The sequence below is a fragment of the Eptesicus fuscus genome, chromosome 11, assembly GCF_027574615.1.
Source record: "Eptesicus fuscus isolate TK198812 chromosome 11, DD_ASM_mEF_20220401, whole genome shotgun sequence".
Lineage (NCBI taxonomy): Eukaryota > Metazoa > Chordata > Mammalia > Chiroptera > Vespertilionidae > Eptesicus > Eptesicus fuscus.
Window position 1 is genome coordinate 31,357,447 of NC_072483.1, and position 13,337 is coordinate 31,370,783.

The 13,337-nt window shown below is 38.0% G+C and overlaps 1 long non-coding RNA gene and 1 other non-coding gene across 3 annotated transcripts in view; one reads left to right on the forward strand and one right to left on the reverse strand.

Annotated features, from left to right (window-relative positions):
* Positions 1–4,198: 4,198 nt before the first annotated feature.
* Positions 4,199–13,337, reverse strand: part of LOC114230412 (uncharacterized) — a 70,188-nt gene continuing 61,049 nt past the window's right edge. The window contains exon 5 of one of the 2 annotated variants that reach the window (XR_003616300.2): positions 4,199–4,259. This is a non-coding gene — a long non-coding RNA (uncharacterized LOC114230412). Of the gene's footprint in view, positions 4,260–8,640; positions 8,694–13,337 lie in introns of those variants that run through there. The other variant, XR_008557456.1, reaches the window with a different exon arrangement.
* Positions 7,259–7,422, forward strand: LOC114230507 (U1 spliceosomal RNA). The gene has a single exon (XR_003616433.2). It is a non-coding gene; the product is annotated as a U1 spliceosomal RNA (small nuclear RNA).

Consider the following 13,337-nt stretch of genomic DNA (forward strand, 5'->3'; position numbering starts at 1 on the left):
GTAAAATATCTTTGAAGCCACATTTTCATTGGTCATGCTCTCAACATAAGGAATATCATTTCCTGGGTGTGAGAAATGGCTCACCTGTTTGAATTTCAAATGAGGGACTGGGAAACAGAAGCATGGTGAAAATGAGACTTTTAATAACACTGTCGGGGGTAGGCGCCCATTGTACAGGAACAAAAGTGGGGCAGGAAACATAGTCTATTTATTTAGTCCCTCCTCCAGTTCCTCATTGGCTGAGTCCTATGAGGTCACCTGTTTCCCCATGCATTGCCTAGGTCTTGCTGTCTCTCATTGGGCCATTAAAATATTGGGCTGAAACCTTTCTAGCTGTCTCCACCTCCTTTTGTTAGGGGAATCTTCCTGGAAAATGTGCTATCAGCATGTGCACAGCTCTCATACCCTCTCCCCACCCCCACATCCTATTTGCTCTGGGGAAATTCAGAGGAAATTCAGCCACGTGCTGTTTCTTTTCTATGAAGATGAATCAGAGGCATGTTTTTTTACACTGGGTGCTTGCCTTGTGATAGGTAGTATGCTACTGCTTTAAACACTTGTGGTAATTTTAAGATTTTGGATTTCTATGAGCAAGGTAATAGCAAGGAGTTCAGAAAATTTATCTCAAATTATTTAGCTAGCAAATGGCATATATATATATATATTGATTTCAGAGAGGAAGGGAGAGGGAGAGGGAGAGATAGAAACATCAATGATGAGAAACAATCATTGATTGGCTTCCTACTGCATGATGCCCCCTACTGGGGATCGAGCCCACAACCTAGGTGTGGTCCCTTTACTGGAATCAAACCCAGGACCCTTCAGTCCGCAGGCCAACACTCTATCCAATGAGCCAAACCAGCTAGGGTGGCAGGTCTATATTTTGAACACAATTCTGTCTTACTCTAAATCTTGTGTTCTTTATGACTATATTCTAATGATTCCCTTATGTCAATAATAAGACAAAGCATCTTTGCTTGAGTCAAAAGACAAAATTAATAATTCTACTTACAAGATAGCCTTATCCATAGAACCAACTTAGTATTTATTCTCAAAATGTCTCTCGTAACATTCTTTATAATCTGTCATGCTATTTCAGTCGCAGATACTTCCACTGTTTTACCCATAATCTAACCCAGAGCCAACAAATATAAGGCATAGACGTTGCAACCACCTTGCCTATGTCAGGCATCACCAATAGAAAACAACACTCTTCTCATTGAGGGTGGCCTCAGCCTCAGATCCCCCATCACAGTGCTCCAGGCAAACAATATCAATCATCTAAATCTACATTTAAGAAAAAATATATTTGCCAGAGAAGATTAATCTCATCCTGTGTATCGTTATCAGAAAAATATCTTTAAAATATTTCTCTTTTAATTTCACTGTCCTGATCAAAATTAGTCAGTACTTCAATATTGCCTACTACCTAACATCAGATCTCTTAGCTCCTCCAAGAACTTTCTAACAGTTTTTACTCAGACTTTTCCCTCTTCTCTTTACTCTTCCACATAGATTTTACTTCTCATGTCCTGAATTTTGCATTCTCCTACCATTTGTGTGTTTGCTGTCTATCTGAGAATGTTGTTTTGTTAGTTTACAATAATAAAATTACACCAATCATTTTTAAGTTAACTCTCTGACTATTTCAAAACCAACACAGACATATTTGGAACAAACACACTTGGGTTTCAACTCCAGGTGTCCTAGAGGTAACCAGCTAACCATGGACAGGCAATGTATTTTACTTAGTGAATGCAGAGCTAGTTATTCCAGAGGGTTGGTTAATGGGATGGAGAAGAGAAATTCTTCTCATTTATATTTATAGCCTATCTTCTTACTTGACTCTGATTATACACAGCTTTCAGGGGTATGATTATCTTTTCATGATTATCCTTTTCATAGGATATTATAATGAAAATATATAAAGTATTCAATAAATATTTGCTGATTGAACTCATATGGTAAAGTGAAATGAAAAGACTAGAAATCCATAGAAGGGAAACACTTCAAAGATTCACAACTTCATACAATATACCAGAACTTGAACTGGGACAGATAATCAGAACATAAAAACGTTTTGAAAACTGAGGGTATGGTTCCTGCACTACAATTTTGAAAACATTATAGATATGATGCAGTGTCCAAAACACAAAACAAATGGATGATAATTGGGTTGTTAAGTAAATAAAGACTATAAGAATTTACATTGAGCAATTGAAATAATATTCTAGATTTCAAACATTTAAAAAAAAATTGTTTCCATTATCCTAGCTATTGATATGTCATTCTATCATTCCCAGCTTAACAAAAGAGAAATGGAAAGGCTGGGAGATTTGACCAAGGTCGCAGAGCAAGTGATCTAAACATAGCTAACCAACCACAGGGTGCCCAAAATGTTCTAAGTCAAAAGATTTAATAGCTTTTACCAAAAATAACTACTTCAGTCAAAGAGAGAAGGGTAATTGCTACTTCCACAGACAACATAAGAAACCAGCATCGTTTCAGCCCACAAAGCAACATTAAATGACCACCCACACACCCCATCACATATTTATCTCCTCCAGCTGCAAGACCCTCTTCTGTTTCGCTTCCCATTGACCTAGAAAGAAGAACTAATGAATAAACAGAGTCTAAAACAGATGCAAAGGCAGTATGCATAAAAAGTGCCACTGTGCTTTAATTCCATCTCCGTCAGCTATTCTCTGCCCGCCGGTGCTTCCGTCAAGGAGCCAAGACAGCTCTTTGCAGAGACTGTGGTGGCTCCACATTGGCCAGTACAAATACCTGGATGCGCAGGATGGAAAACATCAGCCAGGACTCAAAAAGCCCTCAGTTAGACCACAGGCAACCTTTGGCTAGGGCTCATCGGATTCCTTCTTGTTTGTCTGGACAACCAACTATTGGTGATTTTTGACGGCAATCCTAACTGACCAGATGTGTGCTGTGTCAGATGACCCCTCTCAAAGACTGGTCTGGCAGGAAAACTTAAGATTCATCTATTACTGATACATTTCTTTAAAGCAAAGGTCAAAAAAAGAAAGCCCATAGGCCAAATTCAGCCTTCAGATGGATTTTGTGTAGGCTACATAGCCATGTATTTACTCACTTAAAAAAAAAGTGAATGTATTTACATGGGGCTTTTTACCAAATTCTGTGGTGTAAATACTCTTACAATTTCTGGTTTCAGGCCACCATCATGACTTCACAGACATAATTGGGAGAAAATGTACAGTAGTGCACTATTATATAGTGTTTCCATCATGCACAATAATACATGTAATAAACTAAAGTACATATATTATGGTAAAACATAGCAGAATAATTAGAAAGTGATTAGGGTATTTATGACCTTTGTTTAATTTAATTTATTTAATTGTAACTTTTTATAATTTACAATTTTACAATGGCTATATTTAATAAACAGTCCTCAAAATTCCTGAAAATGTAACGCGTGTTTCTTGCGAGTCAGTGTGAGCCAGCAGCAGCTGTCATGACCACAGTTGCCAGAGCCACAATGGTTCAGGCTCTGAAGGTTGAACTTGAATCCCAGCTTTTACATGTACTAGTTGTGTGAACTTGAACAAGCTACTTAACTACCCAGCACCTTGATTTTCTCAGATGGAAAAACAAATTAGCAATGCCTAGTCTGTTAGTCTATAGTGAGGAGTAAATAAAACACTATATGTGAAGGACTTAGCACTATGTTTGGCACATAATAATCACTGAGTAAATAATGACAATGTATTTATTTAAAGTCTAGGTAGGAATTACTTGATTAGATTCGCTTTGCTGCCACCTTGAAAACCTTCCTGCAGCGTGTCAGATAAGAAATTTTATGAATAAAGGAGGGAAAGGAACCAGGGAGACCAGAAAAGACTAGAGAGGAGGGTGACATGAGGGCACTGAGAAAGAGAGAGAACAAAAGAGCATCAAAAGACACAGAATTAGAATGAGAGAAAGTAGCTCAAAAAATAAAACTGATTTTCCTAGGTCAAGCCATATCATTTACAAAGGCTGTATAATCTCTGCATAAATGATGAAAATCATTGCCTGGAATGGACAAATATCAAACAAACCCATCCTATCCATTTGGCCCAGATAATTTGATCCATAGTGTTTGTGTGTGACCCACTCAATTAGGTGCTCTCATCTTCAAATTAGTAATTTATACCCAGAGACTGAAGTGAGTCCGTGTTGGGGGCCATCATCTTGGGCAGCTCATATCGGCCATGAGAAAATGAGGACAGGAAACTAATCTGCTGAGGTGGAGAAAAGCAAAGTATCAACATATAAAAATGGAGATGGCTTGTCCCGATGTGGAGAAAAGGAGACAAGAGACAAGGGATACCTTTGCAGTTCTTAGGAAGTCTGGCTGTATCCCTTAAACTTGGTTTTGAGGAGATAAACCACTTTCTCTATAATACATTTTCTTTACCCAAACAAGTGTCAGTGGGTATCTATCTATTCCTAACAACCAAGAGATTCCTGACCAGATAACCTTGGCCAGTTTTAAAGTTCTATGATAATATACAAAGTCACATTAGTCTACAGCTTGAAGAGATCAGATTACAGTCCCCTTGGTTAATGGCCAATGGACTCAATGGAGCCCAAAGAAATTAAATGACTTGCATCAAGTCACATGCTTAACAAGTAACAGAGCTTATGCTAAGACTCCATTCAGCTGGGTCCCAGGCGGTGAAATGATAGTGGTACACTTCCAGTTTTGGAGTGACAGCACATTCAAAATCCCCTGAGAGTGATATTACTCTCATATCTCAGTTTCTCTTCGTCTGGGGTCTCATTTTAGACATAACGCCAGATAGAACAGAGCAGAAGCAGGAAGTTGGTCTATCAAGAGGTGGATGAAAACATGGCCTTTGCAGTTGGCTTGACCCACATTCAATTGCTGACTCTTGCCCTGACAAGCTATGTGATTATGGGAGAGAGGCATGGCCTGTCTAGGCTCCAGTTTCTTCTCTGAAAGATGGAGATATATAAAATAATCTAGTTTTCAAAGTTGTTGGAAGATTAAATAAAATAACACACAAACGTATTAAGTATTCCCCCTGCCATGTACTAAATAAACATTTACTAAATGTTAAACTTGTTCTTAATCTTAGTATTGTCAGTAATAATTGGTCAAGTAGGAGTCAGGAACCAAATCCAGTGGTTTCTGTGTATTTTCACGTTAGGATGCAATGATTTCTTTCCTTGACATAATGATGTAAGTTTATATAATCACAAATCATTCCACAAATCATTTATTAAAAAATAGATATTTACTAAATCTTTTCTTAAGGATGAGAAAATAGTTGCGCTTTAATGTGTTTTGAAAATAGAATCTTTTATACTAGGCCATTTAAAAAGTGGCACCAAATGTAATAAACCATGAATGTTAATAGTCAGCATTAAAAGTTGGCGGTACTTTTCCCAGAGCTTCTATGAGGCAGAGCTAACAATAATCACTAACCCAGCAGCTCAGACAAGAAATACTCTGTAAACACAGCTACACTTCATTAATGCAGAAGAGCCAAACTGTTTTCAGCTAGATGGAATGTATAATGCAACGTAATTAAACAAGTAGAGATGGATCAACCTAGCAACTTTAAAGGACATCATTACAGCTTTAAAAATTTCATGATGCAGTGTTTATGAGCAAGGTCATGGTTACCTAGAGCAGCACTTCTCAAGCTTTTATGGCATAAGAATCAAGATGATAAAGTTAAAAGAGTGCATTTTCCTTAAAACCACCCCTAAACATTCACATTCGGTGGTTCTGTAGTGCTGACCAATTATTTATACATCTAATTAAGCTCTCTGGGTAATTTTATATTCCATGTGATTCTGACAGAAGTCACTCTGAGAAACATTGATCTAGAGTCTCAGATAGAATAACCTTTTAGATGGGAAGACAAAGTTCCACAGAGAAAACTCTTATTAGCAGGCTTAGAATGGAGGGAAATATAATCTTTCAAAAAGGAAAAAATAAAACAACTCAAATTACTCAAGTCATCAATTAGCTGTACCTTGACTCTCACTGAACCTGAGATGGTAGATTCTGTAGAAACAGCAGGTGTTACTATGAGCTCTGTCTCAAGGAAATCCAAAGGCCCATGTGGAAGAGCAGAGGTATAAAGGAACCTCAGGTCCAAGGAATCATCAGAGGACAAGAGAGGTAGTTTTTCAATAATATACAGATATAAATATTCAAACATATACCAGGTATTTCTGCAGTACTGACTATCAAGTACTTATGTTGAAATGTCTCAAAAACTAAGGTATTCTAATTTTGGGTAATAATATACTTCATCTGCTATGCTGTTGTTGCACCTACCCAGGCAAGGGAAGCAGTAGCAAAGCTTTCCACAAAAGCCACTGGACTGGCATTTAGGACATTAGAATTCGTAACTCTGATACCAGCTCACTCTGCAATTTTGAGCAAGTCATTTCACTTCTCTGGATCGCAGAGAGGTCTTGATATCTCAAAAGTTCCTTTCTATCCCAATGATCTATAACAAAGTATTTACTATGTACCAGGAACTGTTTAAAGCACGTGGGCAAATGGGTAAACAGGGGATAAATGGTGACAGAGAGAGACTAGATTGGATAGTGAAACACTATACAATATACAGATGATGTATTATAGAATTGTATACCCGAAACTTATAAATTTTATTAAATGATGTAACTCAAATAAACTCAATAAAATAATGAACAAACTTGAAAAAAATTGTGAACCTATTTAATCTTCACAATCTTCCTATGAGTAAGTATCCATACTCCAATTAACCCAATTTTATAGATAAGCCTACTGGAGCACAAAGACGTTATGTAACTTGCCTAAGGTCACTGTCCTGAATTATTTGATGTGTTAACTTGGTGGACCACAATATCCAGATATTTGGTTCAACATTATTTTGAATGTTTTTCTGAGGGTGCATTTGGATGTGATTTACATTTATATTGGTGGACTTTGAAGAGAGCAGATTACCCTCCATAATGTGGGTAGGCATCATTCAAATAGTTGGAAGTCCTAAATGGAACAAAAGCTGATCTTCCATGAGTCCTAGCCTGCCAGAAGACCACCTTCAAACAGCATCTGCAACATAACCTCTTTCTGACTTGCCAGCAGACTGCCTTTGAACTTGACCTGCAACACTTTCTTGAGTCTCCAATCTGCCAGCCTCTCTTATCAGATTTTGGATTTTCCAATCCTCCAAAATTGTGTGAGCTATTACTTTAAAATAAGTATCTTATACTTGCCTGGCAGGGAAGATACCATGATCATGTAGGTGGTTTTCCCAGGGCGAGGCTTAGCCCTTACACTCCGGATGTGCTGACCCCTGCGATTTCTCCAAATGTGGAAAACTTGACTGCATAGTTTGTTGTAGTGGGGGAGTACATTCATGCCACCCTCCCAAAAAAAATAAGTCTCCTTACACACACACACACACACACACACACACGCACGCACACACACACACACACCCATGACATCCATCCTATTTGCTCTGCTTATCTGGGAAATTCTGACAAATGAAATCATGCACTAGACAATGACTACTACTACTAGTAGTACTACTAGTGGTAGAGCCATGCACTGGAGGATGACAAAGTTTTTACTATGCCAGATGTTGGCCAAGAGGTTGGCAAGACTAGTAAATAGAATTTGCTCTTAATGGTTTTACTCTGTAATATACAGATAATTCCATTCAACTGAGCATAATAAACTCATGAAACATGAAGCTCCAAGAAGTAATACTGAAGAACTTAATATCGTACATGTTTGATTATAGAAAATTATGTATTTGAGCACACCCCTAATCTTTCAGAGTTGATTTTAGGAAGTAACAGCCATCTTACAAAAGTCCCTTATTGACAGAGATCAAATAATAATAATCACAATAATAATAATAATAATAGCAATAATTCTGGACATAAGATAGTCTGACTCACTGTGGTAATATATATATTTTTTTTTTGGCCTTGCTTTCTGCTCAGTAGACACTGTTCTGGGAGTTTATCGGAATACTTGTTGATAGTAGGTGCACTTAAAACTATCACTTTAATATTTCATCCTATTTTATTTCAATTCATTTACGTTACAGTAGATCCTTATGTTTCCTTGGTAATGTGTGCTTATTGTCAATAGGTTTTTTTCAAGGCCCAAATTCAATTCATGACCCTTGAGACATGGCTTTAAACTAGCCCAAGAATGACATCATTAACCAATCACTCATCACCAATGATCCAAATATCTGGTAAGGAGAGAGAAAGGCATGCATACATACCCTGCATCTTCTTTTCACTAGAAGTTAGTTTTGGATTCCTACTGAGACGTCAACAAAGGTTTTAGATACTCAAGAGTAGCTCCTACTTTCAGATGTGCTCGGTAATGAGGCCAGTGAGGCTTCGATGGTGGAGGTCAGCCATCTGTCTCCACTATAGATGTCTGGTTGCAGCACCTGAGGGCTGATAGCTCGGGAAAGACAGGGGACCTCTAAATGAAAATAATACTTAGCTAGGGTTCAAGATCATAGGACTCTTTCTGATTTTCATACACGGCTTAAATATTGTCTATCACTTTCTGGACCCAAACTATCAACTCTGAAACTTATGTTGCAGGAGGAAGTAGAGGAGGAAGCATGAGTTGTTCTGTTTCAGACAGAGATGGAGCCATTGCAGCCAGACTGAATCAGTGCAAGAGAGAGGGGTTTGGAACATTTGGTTAGTTTCCTTCCTCTCAAATGTCTAGACATCCAGAGAGACTGTGCAGGCTTGCCTTTGACTATTCCCGTTAAAGGTCTCTCTTCACATAAAACATCACTGGTTATATGGGTTTGTTTGTATTATCTTTGAACTTGATGTATATTATTCTATTTTTGTCAACATTCATTCCCATTTTCTATAAGCTTTAAACTATCCCAGATGTTGAGCAAATGTGAATGTGACCGGCCTCTGTAATCTAGTTGCACAATCACTACTCTCCCTCTCCAAATTCTGTGTAACTGTCAATTTTAAGAGTGCATTGTCTGGGACTTTCATATGTTGTACTTTAAGACAGACTCCAACAGTGTAAAAATGTAACCTTGACTGACCACTATCGGTGTCCAAACTGTTTAAAAGGAAAATGGACTCTCAGGTCTGCATGCTTATCTGCTGTTCACAATCACTCTGTACTCCAAACTGTGTGTTCCCAATGCAAATCATTTAGTTGCCTGTCAAGGCCTTTCTCCCTAGGCTTCCAGTATGTCCTGTACAGAGCTTTAAATATGTCAATATGAATATTAAATATGCAAATCAAGATCAAAGTCATCTGATGCTTATTTTTCCTTGGCATTGCAGTGTGACTAACTTCCATGCATCCAAACACAATGTCCTGCAGACATAATGTCCTGCTTGATAAAACTGTGTGTGATAAAATTACACCCTAACCTGACAGTACAATGCAGACATGGGCATAATAAAAATGCATGGCCCACCTGCCTTTTACTGAAATTTAAATAATCTTTCCATTCCTCAATTTTTGGCAGTAGTTCTATTATTATTACTAGGAAGGGGCAGCTACACAAATGAGAGCAAAAAGAACAAAGCTAATACAAGGAAGCATTTGCCTGGTCTCAGTAGACATTTGCAACACAGTTTTGTGTATTATTTATGAGTTATAGGAACAGGCTCTGTTAACAGACCAAGGAAAGAATATTAAAAAAAGATAAATCAGATATCTTTAGAATACATAGGGTGGGCCTGGGGAAAATACATTTGCTTTTGTCCAAAAACAGATCAATATCCTCCCTTTAAAAGAAGCTTTCTAACATCAATGGCTCTGTCTTAATGCTAGCAATTTAATTGATTTTCCTCCATTCTTTTTGGGGGGTCTTTTTAATGAGCAATTTTGTGTAGTCAGTTTAGCCATGTAATAGATCTAATCCTATTGATAAAGAAGGTTGAAAATAAACATAGTCCAAAAAATCCACGTTAAGCTATTAAATCATTGATTAACCAAATAAAAATCACATCGTATTTTTGGTTTAACCACTTGTATAAGTTATGTATCAGAATTTCTTTAGAGGAGTTGAAAAACTTGATTAATGAAAACTGGCCTCTGTGGGGGAAAGAAAAAAACTTAGTTGTTCCATATGTCATAGCAAGGCTTGATTGGAGACTGGGCAGATGATAATTCTTTCCTTTATGGAGGAAAATTAAATTTCTTTCCACAGCTCTTAGACTGACCTCAAAGCGAAATGAATTACTTTTGTCTTCAGGATTTTTCTCAATTTGAGACCAGCCACATCAGGGTGGACTCATGACTGGTGAAATGGGCAGCTGCTAACAGTAAACTCCAGGACACTGGACTATGAGCAAGACCCCACTGGCCTAACACACCATTATTAACAATGTAATGGGTCTTTAAATCTTTTGAGTCTTTGAAAGCTGTAACCACTTAAAATTGTAGCTTGATCAAAGCCTTGTGCATAAGAAAAAGAGTGCTAAAAAAGAAAATCTTTTGGAAAATATAATTTTTGCCTTGAGCTAGATCTGAAGCACTAACTGTTCATAATCCTCTTGGAGCTTAGGAAAGTGCTAACTGTGTTTTCCTCTTAGATATAGAAATATAGTCAGTTGCCTTTTATTTCTCCATCTCACTCTTGGAAACAGAGTAATATTGAGAATATAAGCCAATTGTACTCCAGCCAATGCTCAGCAAGAAGATGGCCATGGAGCTCCTTGACATTCTAAATCTCTTCACTGTCCTTAACTGGTTTGTTGAATATGGAGATGTGAAGCTGGGAGTAGGTGGTGAATATGAGTATATTTGGGACAGCAGAAAAAAGGGATGATTAATATTGCTTCTAGGAATTTTCTTATTACAAAACACTGAGATGAGAGAGAGCTGGTGATGGTGAATGGAGAATGTGTCTGGGGATATGGAAGACAGGACTACTCAAGACTTGAAGAATGGATCAGATATACCAGCCCTTCTACTACCAGTATTTGCCAAACAATGTACTGTATGCTGGGAATAAAAAGACAAGTGTGTTCTTATGCCTTAAATAATGATGATATAGTCAGAGAGATTTATATTCAAATAGATAACTTTGCAAACAAATACAATACATGCATTAATATTTGGACTATGTACAGAACATGGAAGTAGTACAGAGATAGGAGTGATTCATTGTACTGAAAACAAGTTCAGGTTTTCTGTATATTAAGTTGAGTTAGAATGTTTATTCAAAATGGACTATGGACAAGAGATCTTAACAGTAGAGTACTTTGTAGCTTTTATCTGGAAGCTAATGCCCTCATTTTCAAGGAGACACAATGTTGGGGTGTTTGAGTGTGTGTGTGTGTGTGTGTGTGTGTGTGTGTGTGTGTGTGTGTTAAGTGAAGAGGATGATGAAACAAAAGTTTTTTTTTTTCCTCTCTGCTTCCCATCCTATGTGAGTGAAATAAATTGTTCTTAAGGATCTTTTTTATTACTTCCATTTGTGGACAAAATTTGACTTTTACAGGCTTATGCTGATAACTAAACCAGAGTAAGTGAAGTGGAAGCCATAACTAAGATATGTAATACATTTGCACAAAGCATACAATTTATTCTTTAAATCCTTAAGAAAATTTCATATGCAAGAGAGTCATTTTTTTTTTTTCATGACCTCACCTGAGAAGAAATTGGATTGAAAGAAATTCTGAGGACATGGAAGAAATCAAGCCAGTTTATAAAAGGTATTTGGAAAGTCATTTGCTACTTGTTCATTTTGACACAACCCAAACACCAGAAGCATTGGCAGAAGCAAATGAAAATAAGGAGCGAGCCTGACCGTGCAGCACCCACAGGGGCTGGGTCCCCTCCCGGAGCTGCGGGCTCACCGGGGGCCTCGCCATCTTGCAAGGAAAGGAGGATTTTATTGGAAACCCGACTTTCCGCGACAACTGCAAACACTGAACAGCTGTGAGCACCAGAACACCGGTCCTCTATCAGCTCAAACATTCGGATTCAAAGGAACTCTTCACTGCACCACGGAAAGGTCAGATTTCGCCTGAAATAAGGTGTGGTTTCTCGTCCCCGAGGTGGGAGAGGGAAGTGCAGGAGCCACAGGACCGGGGAGGTCTGTGCCTAGAAAAACCTGCGGCAGTTGGAGCTGCTGTGACCCGTGAATGTGGAAGGGGGTCCTCTGAGCTGCTAACAGAAGTGATCTCTTAAAAGCAACTCATTTTAATCTGACGAGGAGGGTCAGACTAAGAAGTTTCATAGGAGTGCAGGCTCCTTAGTCTTGCGCGCAGACCCACTGTCCGAACACTTGGGCTCTTTCCGACTCTGATTACTAAGCCCAATACAAAGGAAAACCCAGTTGGGGAATACCCTGAAAGTCTGCAGGGGGAAGTTGTTTTTCCGGAACCTGGGGAGCAGAGCTGGGTGTGAACATCGGAGAGACAGCTCTGAGGCACACGCGTCCACAAACCCCACAAACCGGTAGTGAGTGCCATAGAGGGAAAAAAAAAAAAAAAAAAAAAGCTAGAGAGGCCCGGAAGTCAATTCAGAAACACTGCCACCCAGGGGCCGAAACGCTAATTGCCTCTGGTGTAATCAAAAAATAAATATGAGAAATTAAGACACGGCAGGCTTAAAAATCAGGACTGGCTTACAACACTGAGGGGCAATGGAACGAAGGGAGCTGAAATACCGCCCAGACTGGGAAACAGGCATACCAAACAGAATAATAGAGGAAGTGAATGACAGCCGCTACTGCACATTTTAGTCTTCCTATTTTTTATTTTAAATTCTTTTTTTTTTATTTTTTTTATTCTAATTTTTTATTTTTTATTTTCATTTTTGCATCTTTTACTTAAGAAACTAAATTTTTTTCTTTTTCCTCACTCGATTTTCACCTTTTTAATTATTACATTTTTATTTTCAATCAGCATTATTATTACTATTATTTTACTTTTTTTTTTAATTTCATTTGATTTTCTCTTTCTTTTATTTTGGGATTAGTGTCCTACATTCTATTTGCATCTTTCCCTTACAATTGTTTTACCCTATCTCAACGCTAACATTATGCCATCACTCTCCTCCTAACCTTCCCCCTTTTGGTCTCCTGTTTATCTTAACCCTTTCTGGCTTTAGATTTTCCCTACTTTTTCAGTCGACCCTCTGCTAAAATTTCACCCTACTTATATATCTAATTCCCAACCCCCTGCTCCAAGTCCATATATACCTCTCTCTACGCTACCTTAAAAAATTGTTTTTTCTCTGGCCTTTTGTTGTTGTTTGCTTGAATGTTGATTAGATTGAATTTTTATGCTTTCTTATGAGATTGTTTTGATTA